This window comes from Cryptomeria japonica, chromosome 11 (genome assembly GCF_030272615.1).
Source record: "Cryptomeria japonica chromosome 11, Sugi_1.0, whole genome shotgun sequence".
Classification (NCBI taxonomy): domain Eukaryota; kingdom Viridiplantae; phylum Streptophyta; class Pinopsida; order Cupressales; family Cupressaceae; genus Cryptomeria; species Cryptomeria japonica.
Window position 1 is genome coordinate 245,424,813 of NC_081415.1, and position 15,156 is coordinate 245,439,968.

Consider the following 15,156-nt stretch of genomic DNA (forward strand, 5'->3'; position numbering starts at 1 on the left):
AAAGTGTCATGATACAATGATGTCAAAAATCATACGGCTACAAAATCACCCACAGTTGTCTACAATACAAAAATGGTACAAATACTGATACAAGGGAGCCCTCTATGGCTATGATGAACTCCCTCCCTCGGAGCCACCTGGCCTCGACGGAATCTGAGCTATAGAAGGACCCACTCCAAGATCACCCTGCCTGTCTGGTGGTGGTGGAGGACCCATGACCCCACCACTCGATGCCTGTCTCCTCCGGCTCCCTCCCGTAGCCGTCGTTGTCCACGATGGTCTATGGAAGCTCCTCGCCCGCTGATCTGCTGGTACGGCACCATAATACAGGTCCCTCCAATAGGCGATCTCCTCTCCAGCTTGCAGGGCATATGCGTAGCTTGCTCCTGCATCCTCCGTCGCCTGCCTCCCTGCCCTCAGCGCGGTCTTAGCCTCAGTGTAGCGCTGAATCGCCTGATCCATCTCCCGCTCAGTATCCCTGAGCCTGGTCCTGAGTCGGTCCCTCTCCCTCTCCAGATCCTAGATCTCATCTGCTTGGCCCTGGCAGATCTCCCTGAGCTCAATCAGCTCATCCTCCTCTGGATCCCCACCCTCTGCCTCTGCCTGTGGCTCTCCCTCTATGGGTGCCTGTCCCTATACCTGCCCCTATGCGTGTCCCTGTACCTGTGCTGGTGCCTGAACGGGTACCTATCGCTGTGCATGCCTAGGTACCTGTAACTGTCTCTATCCCTGTGCCTGTACTGGCACCTGTCCCTGCACCTGTCCCTGTCTCTGTCCCTGTGCTGCTGGTACCTGCAGGGGCAATCCACCGCGACCCCTCACCACCTGGACCTGTGCCTCCTGTCCACCCTCCCTCCGAGGTACCACTCTCCTCTCCCCCACTACTCCCCTCCGCCTCCGTCGGCCTCGGCCCCCATCACCCCCACCATCATCATCATCATCTCCTCCGGCATCTCCCTCCAGTAGCTCGCCTGGATCTGTCAACCGTGGGAATGGATGCTCGGCCCAATAAGCCATATACTCTGCATCCATCCCAGCGTCCTCGATCTCTGGCCACATATCCCAGGGTAGGGGCACCATCTCTGCCAGCTGTGTAACTGGTTGATCATATCACAACAGAGGCCCGAACTGCACCTGATCCCTCACTATGCTGGCATACATGCCCGAGCCTCATGGCATCCTCTGGATCCTGCCATAATGTCTGCGTACTCGATCCACCAGCTGTCTCTCCAGTATATAGGGCGTCCGCCCAATCAAATACCTGCTCTGAAAGGTAAAAGGTAGCTCCATTGCGTCATCCTCCCACTCCTCACACCCCAGATACGGCCTCCAGATGACTACATCAATGTCATCTATCACGCGCCTCCAATGCTCTAACCTGCCAATCCGAGGCTGTCAAGTAATCATGTCATATAGATGCACAAAACTCCATCCATTCCCTCTCCCTCTGAAATGTATCGGCCGTGTGATAGGCAGATGCTCGTATGCCCACACCTGCAGAAGTGTAACTCCACAGCCTAGTCACACTGATCCATGGTAGACGAACTGGTGAAGCTCATAATACAGGTGTGCCAATACACATGGACCCCATGCATATCTGGTGTGATGCGTCACCAATGTCTCTAGTGCTCCTCCCCAGCCCACTGCCAACCCCCGTGTCGCCCTGTCCAGACATAGGAACCCACTGATGGCTCCTCCGATCATAGCTGGCAAAGCTAACCCTGTCGTGGTCATGGTGTCCCATGCCACATGTCCTGCTCTCATCTCTAGGTCGGGATCCTAGAACACCCGTCTCAAAGCCTCTCTGTCGCTGTCATGATCATATGGAATCAAGTCTCCATCAATCGGTATCCGCAATATCCTATACACATCCTCAAGGGTCACTGTCATCTCCCCCATCGGCAAATGGAATGTACATGTCTCGGAGTGCCATCTCTCTGCCAGCGCAGTCAGCAAACCCATGTTTGCCCGAAACTCAGGCACATATAATACATGTCTAAGGCCCATATCCTCGATGGCAACTCTATCCTGGAACGATAACTCCGGTCCCAACCTCTGTGTGGACGGGAATCTCTCCCATGACTCTAACATAGGTAGATACTCCTACAGTCAAGCAAATCAAATCATGTCAGTCATCGTGGCATTCACTGTTCATCACAAAATGCTACTTGCTATCTAAATGCATATGGTTATCTATCCTAGTGACACTCAATGTTCATCACAAAGTGTTGCTATCTATCCTAGTAGTGCTCCCTGTTCATCACAAAGTACTACGTGTGTGACACTCCCTGTTCATCACAAAGTGTTCCTCACATTTTTGCACTCCCTGTTCATCACAAAGTGCTGCTCATACTTTGGGTACTCCCTGTTCACAAAGTACTCTATCTTGGTACTCACTATTCATCACAAAGTGCCTTGATCTATCCTAGTCTTCCTAGAGGACCTGCTTGAGTGTATCCTCTCAGCAGCTTATCCAATCGACAGCGTATGTTCATCACAGAACTGCCGATTTGACCTAGAAGATAGAACCTTGCATTTTTCTAACATAAACGTGCTTTTAACTCACAAACGTGCCTATAGACTACACAAGCGCGCCTAAACAACGTAGACGCGCCTGTTTGACATAAACGTGCCTACATTATGCACAAACGTGACTTTGAGACATAAATGCCCCTACAGGATGTAGACGCGCTCGCATCTGGCACAAACGCGGTTCCAGACGCATACGCGCCTGGCACCGACACAGGCGCTCCTGGCGGACACAGACGCGCCTGGCACCGACACAGATGCGGTTGCACGTTTTTGCACTTTTTTTGTGCCCTATTCCTAAGAGCATTTATTGCTAACTAGCATGCATTAATGACAAAATTGAATGCGTCAAAGTACGAGGAGGTTTGGTGGTACTTACCGGCTCTCCTGCCTCTGCTGGTCTCTGAAATCGGCGAACACGGTCGAATCTATGCACGAAAGCCATCACTGCTGACTGTTGCTGCTCTTTTCTCGCTCTGCACTATGATCTCGTGAAGGTGTAGATGACAATGAGGATGTCTTTTTCCCGTGGTCTATCTTATAGCCTATCCTAGCCTCGCCTTCATTTCCCGAGTTAGCCTTCTTCATCTCGTGACTTTGTCACTTTATCCGGTCAATCCATTCTAGCCTTTCTTTCTTATCGAGAGATTGTCTGCAATCTTTTTAGACATTTTCATCCAATCTCTCAAGGGGGCATATCATTCCCATTCTGGGGCAACTCTGTATCAGTTCATCTTATCTTCTTTGAAACAACGCGACAAGCCGCATTGTCTCAAAGAGGGGCAAAATGTAGACACCCAAAATTGTCCAGTCTAATTAAATAAATATTTTATTTATTTAATTATCTAAGCCTAATTCTTCTATTAATTAAATAAATCTTTATTTATTTAATTAATTCATTTATCCTCTTCTAGCCTTATTTCTCATTTAAATAAATACATTTATTTCTTTAAATTATCCCTTTCCTAAATTAAATAAATATTTATTTATTTAATTGATCCTATTCCTCTATTAATTAAATAAATCTTTATTTATTTAATTAATTCATTAACCTTTTTCTACACATGACACATGTCATTTATCTCTTAATTCCTACACTACCTACCTCTTTCATTATTCTGGTATTTCTTTTACCTACCCTCTAATCCTAGCCGACCTCTCTTTTTACACCTCTCAATCTTATCCCTCCATTTCATATTGTGTCTTCTATTTAAGGAGATGCCTTCTTCATTATCAAACCCTAATGCCTAATCACTCATGCTAATGATTATTTTGACTACACTACGATCCTACTTGCAACCACATTTCGTTCTTTGTTGAGCTCTTGTGCATATAAAAATCTGAGAGCAAATATATCAAGCAAGATCAATGGAGATAGGAAGAATGGAGATCAAAACCCTATTGGACATGTGATGGTATAATCTTTGTGATTTTGTTTTATTTTGCATTGTCTTAGGTAATCTTCATATGTTATGGTGGATCTTTGTTGTTGTTAGGCTAGGGTTTTGTGGTTGGATTCATTTAGCCTTTCAATCTTGTTATTATTGTTATCCATCTTCACCATATACACCTACAAGGCACAACAAATCTTGGTTTATGGTATCGTAAAGATGAAAATTTTGATTTATGTGCATACACAGATACAAATTGGGCAGGAGATGTAGATGACAGAAAAAACACCACTGGCGGAGCATTTTTTCTTGGTAGCAGACTAATTTCATGGTTGAGCAAGAAACAAAGTTGTACATCTTGATCAACAGCAGAATCAAAATATGTTGCAGCAACAACTAATTGTACACAGGTATTATGGATTGAACAAATGTTGAAGGACATAAAGGTAAAATGCAAAGAACCTATAACCATTTACTGTGATAACATGGTTGCAATTGATATATCAAAGAATCTAGTATTTCACTCTAAAACTAAACATGTTTCTATCAAATTCAATTTTCTAAAAGAGAATGTTGAAGCAAAAGAAGTGAAATTGGTTTATGTGAATACTAAAGAGAAGATTGTAGATATCTTTACTAAGCCTTTGCCTAAGGAAACTTTTGATTATCTCAGAGATCAGCTTGGAGTTATACCCTCACTAGTAGAGACTTAGACAGTTGATGCTTGGCATCAGACCGACAGAATTAACACAAAAATCTTTTTCCCGACTTTGATGAGGAGAGCTACTTCTCAGGGGGAGTAGCTGGATAAGTTGGTATTTTGTAATAAGTTGGTATTTTGTAATTTGATGTCAAAGGGGGAGGGATATCTATGGAAAAACACATTATCTTTTGGGGAGAGATTATTCCTAGGGGAGACATATTATATATTTTGATTTTTGGTTAATGATCTCTTTGGGAGATTGTTGGTTTTTGGCTATTGGCATTTCTGCTTTGGCACTTAGATGGTTTTTCCATCTTGTGTTGCCATCAATGCCAAAGGGGGAGATTTTTGGTATTTTGGATATGTTACATTGGTTTTATCATTGATGTCGACACTTGTCAACACTTGAGAACACCTATCAGCACTTGGAGATCTTTGTTATGTTCACTGACATGATTCAGTGACTTATGCACAGTCATCGGTATCTGGTTCAGCGGCAGGTTATATTATTCACCGACACTTGGAATGACTTGAAGATTACTTGGTTATGTCAAAGACATTGTTTTGACACTTTGTTTTGATGATTTGGTCATATATCTAATCGGGTTTGCATATTTGTTGTTACCAGCAAATAGGTCTAGGTTATGGACCAACAAGCATTATCAGCACGACATGTTATGGAGATGATTTGTTATTATTGTAAATGCATTGAGCCAACATCATGCATTGCATATTGATTCATTTGTAATTGATTTAATTGTAATATTCTTTGTAAGCCGACCTACACATTTGGTCTTAGGCTTTGGTATATATGTAAGATCTCATTTGTGAGATTATGTAGAGGATGTAGAGGAGTGCAAAAAGGATTGTAATAAGGTATATGTGAATATAAGTAGAGCTATACACACAGACATCATTTGAAGATTCAAGGAAGGTATGAAGAAGACAAGCATAGCTTAACCGGTACTGAATCCAACATATGAAGATGCTATTTTGAGCAGTACATTATCATTGGATTTAACCATCCAATTGTAGTTAGTGTGACTCTCATTTTGTGATTGAGTAGTGAGCTCTAGGTAGTTGGCCTTTCTGCATGTTCAAACCTCATATTGTACACACATACTATCTGTAGTAGTATCATCTGATTGTGGGTAAGGTTTCCCACCATGGTTTTTCCCCTTACAGGGTTTCCACGTACAAATAACTGTGTTATGTGTTGTGTATGTTATTTGTCTTTTTGTTTCATGCATTAAACTTTACCAGTATTGCAATTAACTGTTAAATTGTCTGCCGACATTAAAGTTTGGTTTACCGATAATATGCATTAAGTTTGGTTAAGTTAGATTTGGGTTGAAATTAATAGTCAACTAATTCACCCCCCCTCTTAGTTGCCTCCAGGTCCTAACAGTTCCCAAAACAATAGCTGAACCTATAGGATATGTGAACCTATCATCATCTGTCACTAGTTGTGTTAGCTTTTGTTTTCCCTGTACACATCATGCCAACCAATATTATGATCTCTCTTCATTTCCTTGCAGTGCAAAAACTACAAAAATATGTCCTGGCTGTATAAGATCCGATAGACGGTCATACTCAAGTGAACTTTCCATGTCATCGTTTGACAAGGATTTTGTTTGAGATAAAGGAGTTAGATATTGGGGAACCCACGTATCAACCCACTCACTTGACTAGCACTGATCCCAATCACACCGAACACAATTTTGACAAAAGCAAGCCAACCCTCATGTCCAAATGGTCCATGTACTTGCATTTGAGCTGAGAAATGAATACATCTTTGAAGAATCTTTAATCATTTGACAATCCAATCTATCTCCCACTGTGCCCTCCTCAACCAACCAAAAGAATCTGGTCACTGCTTAATCAAGAGTACCTCCATGTGACAATGTTGAACTACACCAATCAACAATAGAATGTGCATCAGAGAAATTTGCACCTGAAATCCTCAATTTCTCCTTAACTAGAGCTCTCTTCAAACATGCACCTTCTCCATCATGCTCCCCCTTCCCATTCCCAGCCTAAAAAAAATACCAAATATGAGGTATACACCTCTCTACATGCATTCTACTCAACCAATAAAACATTCAGGCTTTCTTGAATTGGCCTATACAATTATCTGACCATATGATATGTCAATCAATTGCAATAGCTTTCTCATGCAAGAACTCATAAAAAATCTCGAAAGAATGTTGCACATACTCAGAGGAGTGTGATCTATCATCACTCATATAATAATGATACTCCCTGATTATCTTCCTATCCTCTTATGTACTATCAGGAGCATGTCTATATGTAATGTGAACAAAAATAGCAATCTGGATTGAATTGTAGTATTGAGAATGTACCTCATTTTGTGGCTGCAATGTATAGTTCCCTACAAAATCAACCACCAATACAATAATGCCAATCGGGAAAGAGTTCGTACACATCCTGCACTGTTAATCCAACCACTGAGACCTATGGGTGTGCCTTACATACTTGTAGAAAATATTTTCCTTAAAATCCAAAATAAAATCAGGAACACTCACTTCTCTTGAGACTAATTCACATCTAGACCTCCACTCTTAAAAGTATATTTCATTGTCTCATATCTTTTTTTCTCAACATAATTCTTTCCAAACTCGTGTTCGCTACCCTCATGAAAACATGAAACAAACTTTGACAACCCACCACATTCTGAGCACTTCTCATTCAAACAATCATTTCCATAGAAATAGCAGCCATCATCTCTAGGGCATAAAAATAGATCTTGCAAGTCTCTTGATCATCTTGAAAATAGCATTGCACCACACTCCTGCAACATCTCATTAGTATGCATCGTAGAATGAATATGGCATAAAAGTTCATTGTACATTGAAAACTCCACATGGTACTTGCAACAACAAGTATTACGAATCTTAAGAGGAACACAATAAAATGGCTTAAAAGATTCAAAGACCCTTTGTGATATTTGCAAAGTTGGATGTACTTCACAAAAAAAATTGTACAACATTGTTTGGCTTGATTCCAAGAAATGTTTGGGATGCGGTGTGCGGTCTCGGTTGTTGATTCTTAATTTCAAAATGTCCTTTACATTGGGTGACACTCTAGAATTAGAGTGCTAAAATTGTTGAATCTCCTCCTTCACATTGTCAGTCAACTTTCTATCAACATGTGGAAGCCTCCCACCAAAAGCCCATGTATCTTGTTCAAGTGGATCATCAAGTCTTTGTCTTCGTGCAAGTGCTCTATCCAAAGTTTTATGGTTTATGTTAAAATTAACACAAGTTTATCTCATTTGATGAGCCTTCCTCAATTGATGGCTTACTAAGGAGGTTGTAATCACTCTTCGAGCGGCTCTCTTATCTCTTTCTTTGGTATTATTTCCAATAGAATTGAGAGCATCAAATATATTTTTGGCAACAATAGGATTTCTCTCCATCTTCTTGTTCATACTAATCTTTAATTTGTTTAGCAATGGTCTCATATTTATCATATTTAGCAATTGAACAAAGAGTTAGCATTGCTCATTCAATGTCTTATTGCTAAAAATTTGGTCGAAAAGTTGTGTAGCGAACAACTGAACGGTTCTTGTTGACCACTTTCCTTCAAGATTCGCAATAATGTTCTCATCAATTTCAAGTAACCATTTTGGGGTTCTTGAAGGACTTGGATTTGGAGCTTGTCTTTCGTCCATGAGAGGGTATTCATTTCTAAAGTAATTAGGTGTTACATATTGTTCACTTGGTTGAGAAATTCCACCTTCAATGTCAAATTTTTCCACATTTTCACCTCCAATGTCAAAGTTTTCCACATGTTAACCTTCTATGTCAATTTTTTTTACATTTTCACCTCCAATGTCAAAAAATTTCATATTTCCACCAAAATTATGGACACCTTCATTGTCAACTCCCAAATTTTCACTTTCCATTCTCACGTCATGTTGAGAATTTTCAACATATTCAAAATTTTCACTTTCAAAATCTACATTTTCATTTTCAATAACTTGTTCAGCATTTTCAAATTCAATTTCCTCTTCACTTGAAGTAACATTAGCAATATTTAACATTACTTGTCTTCTTCTCCTATGACCTTCTCTATCTCTTTTTTTTAACACTTCAATTTGGTCATTTGAGAGTTTTTTTTTGCGCTTAGACTTTCGACGACTACTACTCCCCATTTACCTCCACAAAGATGCTCCTAAATGATTGACAATGTAAGATTTGACTTTAAGAATCTCTCAAAAGCATAAATTTGTCTCAACTTGTCTGAAAACCCATGATCATTGACAGAAAATAGAATGTAAAGACTGTGGGCCGTTAGAATCCACAAAATTTATAGTCCCAATTTTTTTTCCCGTTGCCGCCCTTTTTTTAACGTTAATGTCTATGACAGAAATCGAATATCCGATATCTGATTTTATTACCCATATTTTAGAGAGAGAGAGAGAGAGAGAGAGAGATTAGGGGAGAGAGGGGGGATGGGTCATATGGTGTCCTAAGGGGTCATTTTGGTGTCTTAAGGGGTCATATGGTGTCCTAAGGGGTCATAGGACACAAAATGACCCTTATGGACATCATATGACTCATAATGACCCAATATGGTATCATAAGGGGCCGTATGTTGTCCTTAGGGGTCATACAAAATTTGGTGTCCTAAGGGGTCATAAGACACAATATGATCCCTTAGGAAACCATATGACTCTTAACAACCCAATATGGTGTCATAAGGGGTCATATGTTGTCCTTAGGGGTCATATGGTGTCTCATGACCCCTTAGGACACAATATGACCCATAACAACACAATTTGGTGTCATAAGGGGTCATATGGTGTCCTAAGGGGTCGTAGGACACAATATGACCCCTTAGGACACCATATGACTCATAACGACCCAATATGGTGTCATAAGGGGTCATATGTTGTCCTTAGGGGTCATATGGTGTCCCATGACCCCTTAGGACACAATATGACCCATAACTTTACAATTTGGTGTCTTAAGCAGTCATATGGTGTCCTAAGAGGTCGTAGGATACAATATGACCCCTATGGACACCATATGACTCATAACGACCCAATATGGTGTCATAAGGGGTCGTATGTTGTCCTTAGGGGTCATATGGTGTCCCATGACCCCTTAGGACACAATATGACCCATAATGACATAATTTAGTGTCTTAAGGGGTCATATGGTGTCCCAAGGTGTCATAAGCCACAATATGACCCCAAAAGACATCATATGACTCATAACGACCCAATATGGTGTCATAAGGGGTCGTATGTTGTCCTTAGGGGTCATATGGTGTCCCATGACCTCTTAGGACACAATATGACCCCTTAGGACACAATATGACCCATAACGACAGAAATTGGTGTCTTAAGAGGTCATATGGTGTCCTAAGGGGTCGTAGGACATAATATGACCCCTATGGACACCATATGACTCATAACAACCCAATATGGTGTCATAAGGGCTTGTATGTTGTCCTTATGGGTCATATGGTATCCCATGATTCCTTAGGACACCATATGACCCATAATGACACAATTTGGTTTTTTAAGGGATCATATGGTGTCCTAAGGGGTCGTAAGACATAATATGACCCATAACGACCCAATATGGTGTCTTAAGGGGTCATACAGTGTTCTAAGGGGCTGTAGGACACAATATGACCCCTTAGGACACCATAGCAACCATAATGACCCAATATGGTGTCATAAAGGGTCGTATGTTGACCTTAGGAGTCATATGGTGTCCCATGACCCCTTAGGACACAATATGACTGATAACAACACAATTTGGTGTCTTAAGGGGTCATATGGTGTCCTAAGGGGTCGTAGGACACAATATGACCTCTATGGACACTGTATGACTCATAACGACCCAATATGGTGTCATAAGGGATCGTATGTTGTCCTTAGGGGTCATTAGGTGTCCCATGACCCCTTAGGACACCATATGACCCATAACGACACAATTTAGTGTCTTAAGGGGTCATATGATGTCTTAAGGGGTTGTAGGACACAATATGACCCCTTAGGACACCATAGGACCCATAACGACCCAATATGGTGTCTTAAGGGGTCATATAGTGTTTGAAGGGGTTGTAGAACACAATATGACCCCTTAGGACACCATAGGACCCATAACGACCGAATATGGTGTCATAAGGGGTCATATGTTGTCCTTAGGGGTCATATGGTGTCCCAAGACCCATTAGGACATGATATGACCCCTAACGACACAATTTGGTGTCTTAAGGGGTCATATGGTGTCCTAAGGGGTCGTAGGACATAATATGACCCCTTAGGACTCTATAGGACCCATAACGATCCAATATAGTGTCATAAGGAGTTGTATGTTACCCTTAGGGGTCATATGGTGTCCCATGACCCCTTAGGACACAATATGACTCATAACGACACAATTTGGTGTCTTAAGGGGTCATATGGTGTCCTAAGGGGTCGTAGGACACAATATGACCCCTTAGGACACCATAGGACCCATAACGACCCAATATGGTGTCTTAAGGGGTCATATGGTGTCCTAAGGGATAGTAGGACATAATATGACCCCTTAGGACACCATATGACCCCTAACGATACCATATGGTTTCATAAGGGTCATATGACCCATAACGACACCGTATAGAGTCGTAAAGGATCATATTGTGTCCTAAGGGGTCATATGGTGTCTTAAAGGGGTCATATGGCAAAATATGATGCCTTAGAATACAATATGACCCATTACGACTCAATGTGTTGTCTTAAGAGGTTATATGGTATCCTAAGGGGTTGTAGGACACAATATGACCCCTTAGGACACCATAGGACCCATAATCTCCCTCTCCCTCTCCCCTAATCTCTCTCTCTCTCTCTCTCTCTCTCTCTCTCTCTCTCCCCCACACTCCTCCCTCTCCCTCTCCCTAATATCATATACTAATTTATTTATAAATTAATATATTAAAATATTATATAATATATCAATAAACAATAGATTAATTGTGTGCAAATTTAGTTAGTGAATTTACTTATTACAATCAGATATCCGATTTTTGTTGTACAATTTTCAAATTTCAAATTTTGGCTCAGGAATGCTTTGGGATTTGGATTGGAAGTGACAAGCCTAGAAAGTCAACTGAAAAAACATGTTTTTCAGTATTCCTTGATTTTCTAGAGTTTAAACTGGTGCCTGATGACTTTTTTTTAGCCAAAATTGATAAAATGAAAAGGAATTTTTAAGGACGCTCTCAAATTTCCAACAATATAAGGCTTGTCTTATTTCAACTTTAATAAATAATAATTATTTATTTTCTAATTGAATTCTAACAATAGTCCTGATTGACAGACTGATTGAAAAACACTCATAGCTTTCAAACAGTATAACATCTTTTGAATCCAAAACATGCATCACATCCTATGATTCGTCTACTATAGGGAAATTTTTTTTAAAAATAATTCATAAGGTTTTGACCAAGTTAAGGTTGTCAGACATAGGAGTTTCTGAATTTCTGAAAAGCTGGAGTAAAAAATTCATAAATAATTATTTAGTTTATAAAAAATTATTAAAAAAATATGTGTCACATCCTAACATGACTCTAATACTTATATTATAAATATTATAAAAAAATAATATGATTTGATTGTGATTAGGGTGGTCAGACATACGTCTACTTCTTATCTTTTTCTTGAAATTTTAGTACCACTACATTGAAATTTGAAATTTTCATCAAATAGGATTTTTTTTTTCAAAAAAAAACTAGTAGCTTAGAAAATACATTCAATTTTATATAGATTCTCATCTTACATATTTTAAAAATAATGTTCACAACTTATTCAAATTTTCATGTCAAGTTGCATAACTCTGATTTTTTGAAATTTTATTGCCACTTAAGGGCCTGTTTTGGCACACCATGATCCTGCACATACCCTCCTCTCCCTCCCCCTCCCCCTCTCCCTCTTCCTCTATTAATGTCTATCTCTTCCTCTCTATCTCTCCCTCACCGTCTCCCCATCTAGGTTCTCTCTCTCTCTCTCTCTCTCTCTCTCTCTCTCTCTCTCTCTCTCTCTATCTCTCTCCCCTCTATCTCTAGATATGTGTCTATTTCCCTCTCTCCCCTTGTCTCCCTGTCTCCCCCTACCCCCACCCCTCTCTTCTTAAACCTCTATCTCTCCATCGAAATTCTCTCTATCTATCTATAGATATTTCACTCTCTCCCTTCTCACTCTATCTTCATCTCTACCTCTCTACCCTCTATCTCTAGACATCTCTCTCTCTCTCTCTCTCTCTCTCTCTCTCTCTCTCTCTCTCTCTCTCTCTACCCCACACCTTCTCTTCTTAGACCTCTATATATATCTCTTTGCCTCTTTATATATCTCCATATTTATTCTTCCATTTCTTCCTCTATCTCTATATTGTTATCTATTCATATCTCTACCCTTATATCCCCCCTCTCTCTATTTCTCTCCATACATCATTTATCTTTATCTTTATCCTTTTATCTCTCTATTTTTCAGAATTTGTCCCTCCCTCTACATTTATCTCTTCCATCTTTATCTATCACTTTGTCCGATGTCTCTCTTTATCTGCCCCTCCCTCTATATGTATCTCTTCCATCTTTATCTATAACTCTATCCTATCTCTCTTTATCTCTCCCTCTCCTCTCCATATCCCTCTCCTTCTCCTTCTCCATCTCCGTCATTTGCTAGCCTCCTCCCTCTCTCATTCTCTTCTCCCCTCCATCTTTCCATATCAATAATGGAACTTGATTATCTTTTTTATTCAAAATTTTTGTTTTAGTCGTGTTTAGATCCCTAAAGTGGATGCATAGTTGATTTGAAGCTATCATTTGTCCATTAAGAGCATTTTTGCATAGACACCATCATTTACTAAATGGCATACCAATTGACCTCATGTATTACAGAAATACATACAAAAAATAAACCAATTTTTTTCCTAATCGACCTTCTACACCTCTTTGGAATACCCATCACACACCAAGGTGTAGTTTCTAGTTATCAAGTATATTTGAGAAAGTGTACATTACCTTGAAATATAATTCAATCTTTGTCCAAATATTTACAAGAATATATTGTACTCCAATATTATATCTAGCATTGTGTCTATTAAAATGTTGTAGTTCAAAACACTAAAATTGTTCTACCTATAAGTGCTTGAAATTTTGAATGTTTTCAACATGATATGTTGAAAAGGCTAAAGGAAACCTGGCAACTGACATCAGTCATGACAACTACCCAATACTCACAACAACAACAACAACAAGGTTCCTGTAATTGGGTCAATGACTGGAGGGGTTTCTATGTTGAGTCTCATTCTTGCTCTTTTTTATTGTATTCATCGACATCGTGGTGACAAGACCTTTGAAAGAAAAGTTTCCACAACATCTAAAAAGAGTGGCACTGGTGACCACATCTCATCTAAACCTTCCAATTTATGTAGGCATTTCACATTTCTTGAGATCCAAGAGGCTACTAATACTTTTGATGAGTCTCAAATCCTTGGTGTTGGAGAGTTTGGCAAAGTTTATGAAGGTGAGGTTGATGGTTGTACCAAAGTTGTAGTTAAGCGAGGGAGCCCATTAGAACAACAAGGCATCCATTAATTCCAAATAGAATTAGAAATGCTTTCTAAACTCAGGCACTGACATTTGGTTTCTCTTATTGGTTATTGCGAAGAAAACGGTGACATGATTTTGGTTTATGATTACATGGCCAAGGGACCACTAAGAAGACACATATATGGAAACAACAATATGATTCCTTTATGTTGGAAATGACGACTAGAGATCTATATTGGAGCTACTCGAGGTCTTCATTATCTTCACACAGAGTTGCTCGTTCAATTATACATCGAGACGTAAAGACTACAAACATCCTTCTCGATGAAAACTTGGTTGCAAAAGTTTCAGATTTTGGATTATCAAAAAATGGACCACCTCCTAACCATACCCACCTCACCACTTTAGTCAAAGGCAACTTTGGATACCTGGACCCAGAATACTTTCACAAGAAGCAGCTCATTGTGAAATTAGATGTTTATTCATTTGGCGTTATGTTTTGAGATATTGTGTGCACGACCTGCCACTAACCCTTCAAATGAAGAAGGCCTTGCCAAATGGGCTTTGGCTTATTAGAAAGAGGGAATGATAGAACAAATCATAGATCCTTGTTTGAAAGGTAAAAGTAATCCTGAGTCTCTTGAGATGTATGGAGAGGCTGTTGAGAAATGCCTTGCTGAGCAATGTGTTGACAGGCCAGCTATGAGAGATGTACTTGAGAATTTAGAATATGCTTTGAAGTTGTAAGAGACTGCAATGGAGAATAAGTTAGTTGATGACAGTAATGACAGTCACATAAACCAATCAGCTTCTTATGTTGGAGATAACGACACCTCACAAGCACAACGGGCCAGAGTTTGGCTAGTGTTAATCTGGATGGTATATCTCTAAGAGCTCTTTTTTCAGACGAGGTTTGAATCAGGGAATTGAAGTTTTTAGATCCTTGATATTTACATTGTT

The 15,156-nt window shown here is 40.0% G+C and overlaps 1 pseudogene; it reads left to right on the forward strand.

The window, feature by feature from the left end:
• Positions 1-13,920: 13,920 nt before the first annotated feature.
• Positions 13,921-14,943, forward strand: LOC131040136 (receptor-like protein kinase FERONIA; annotated as a pseudogene).
• The last annotated feature ends 213 nt before the right edge of the window (positions 14,944-15,156 follow it).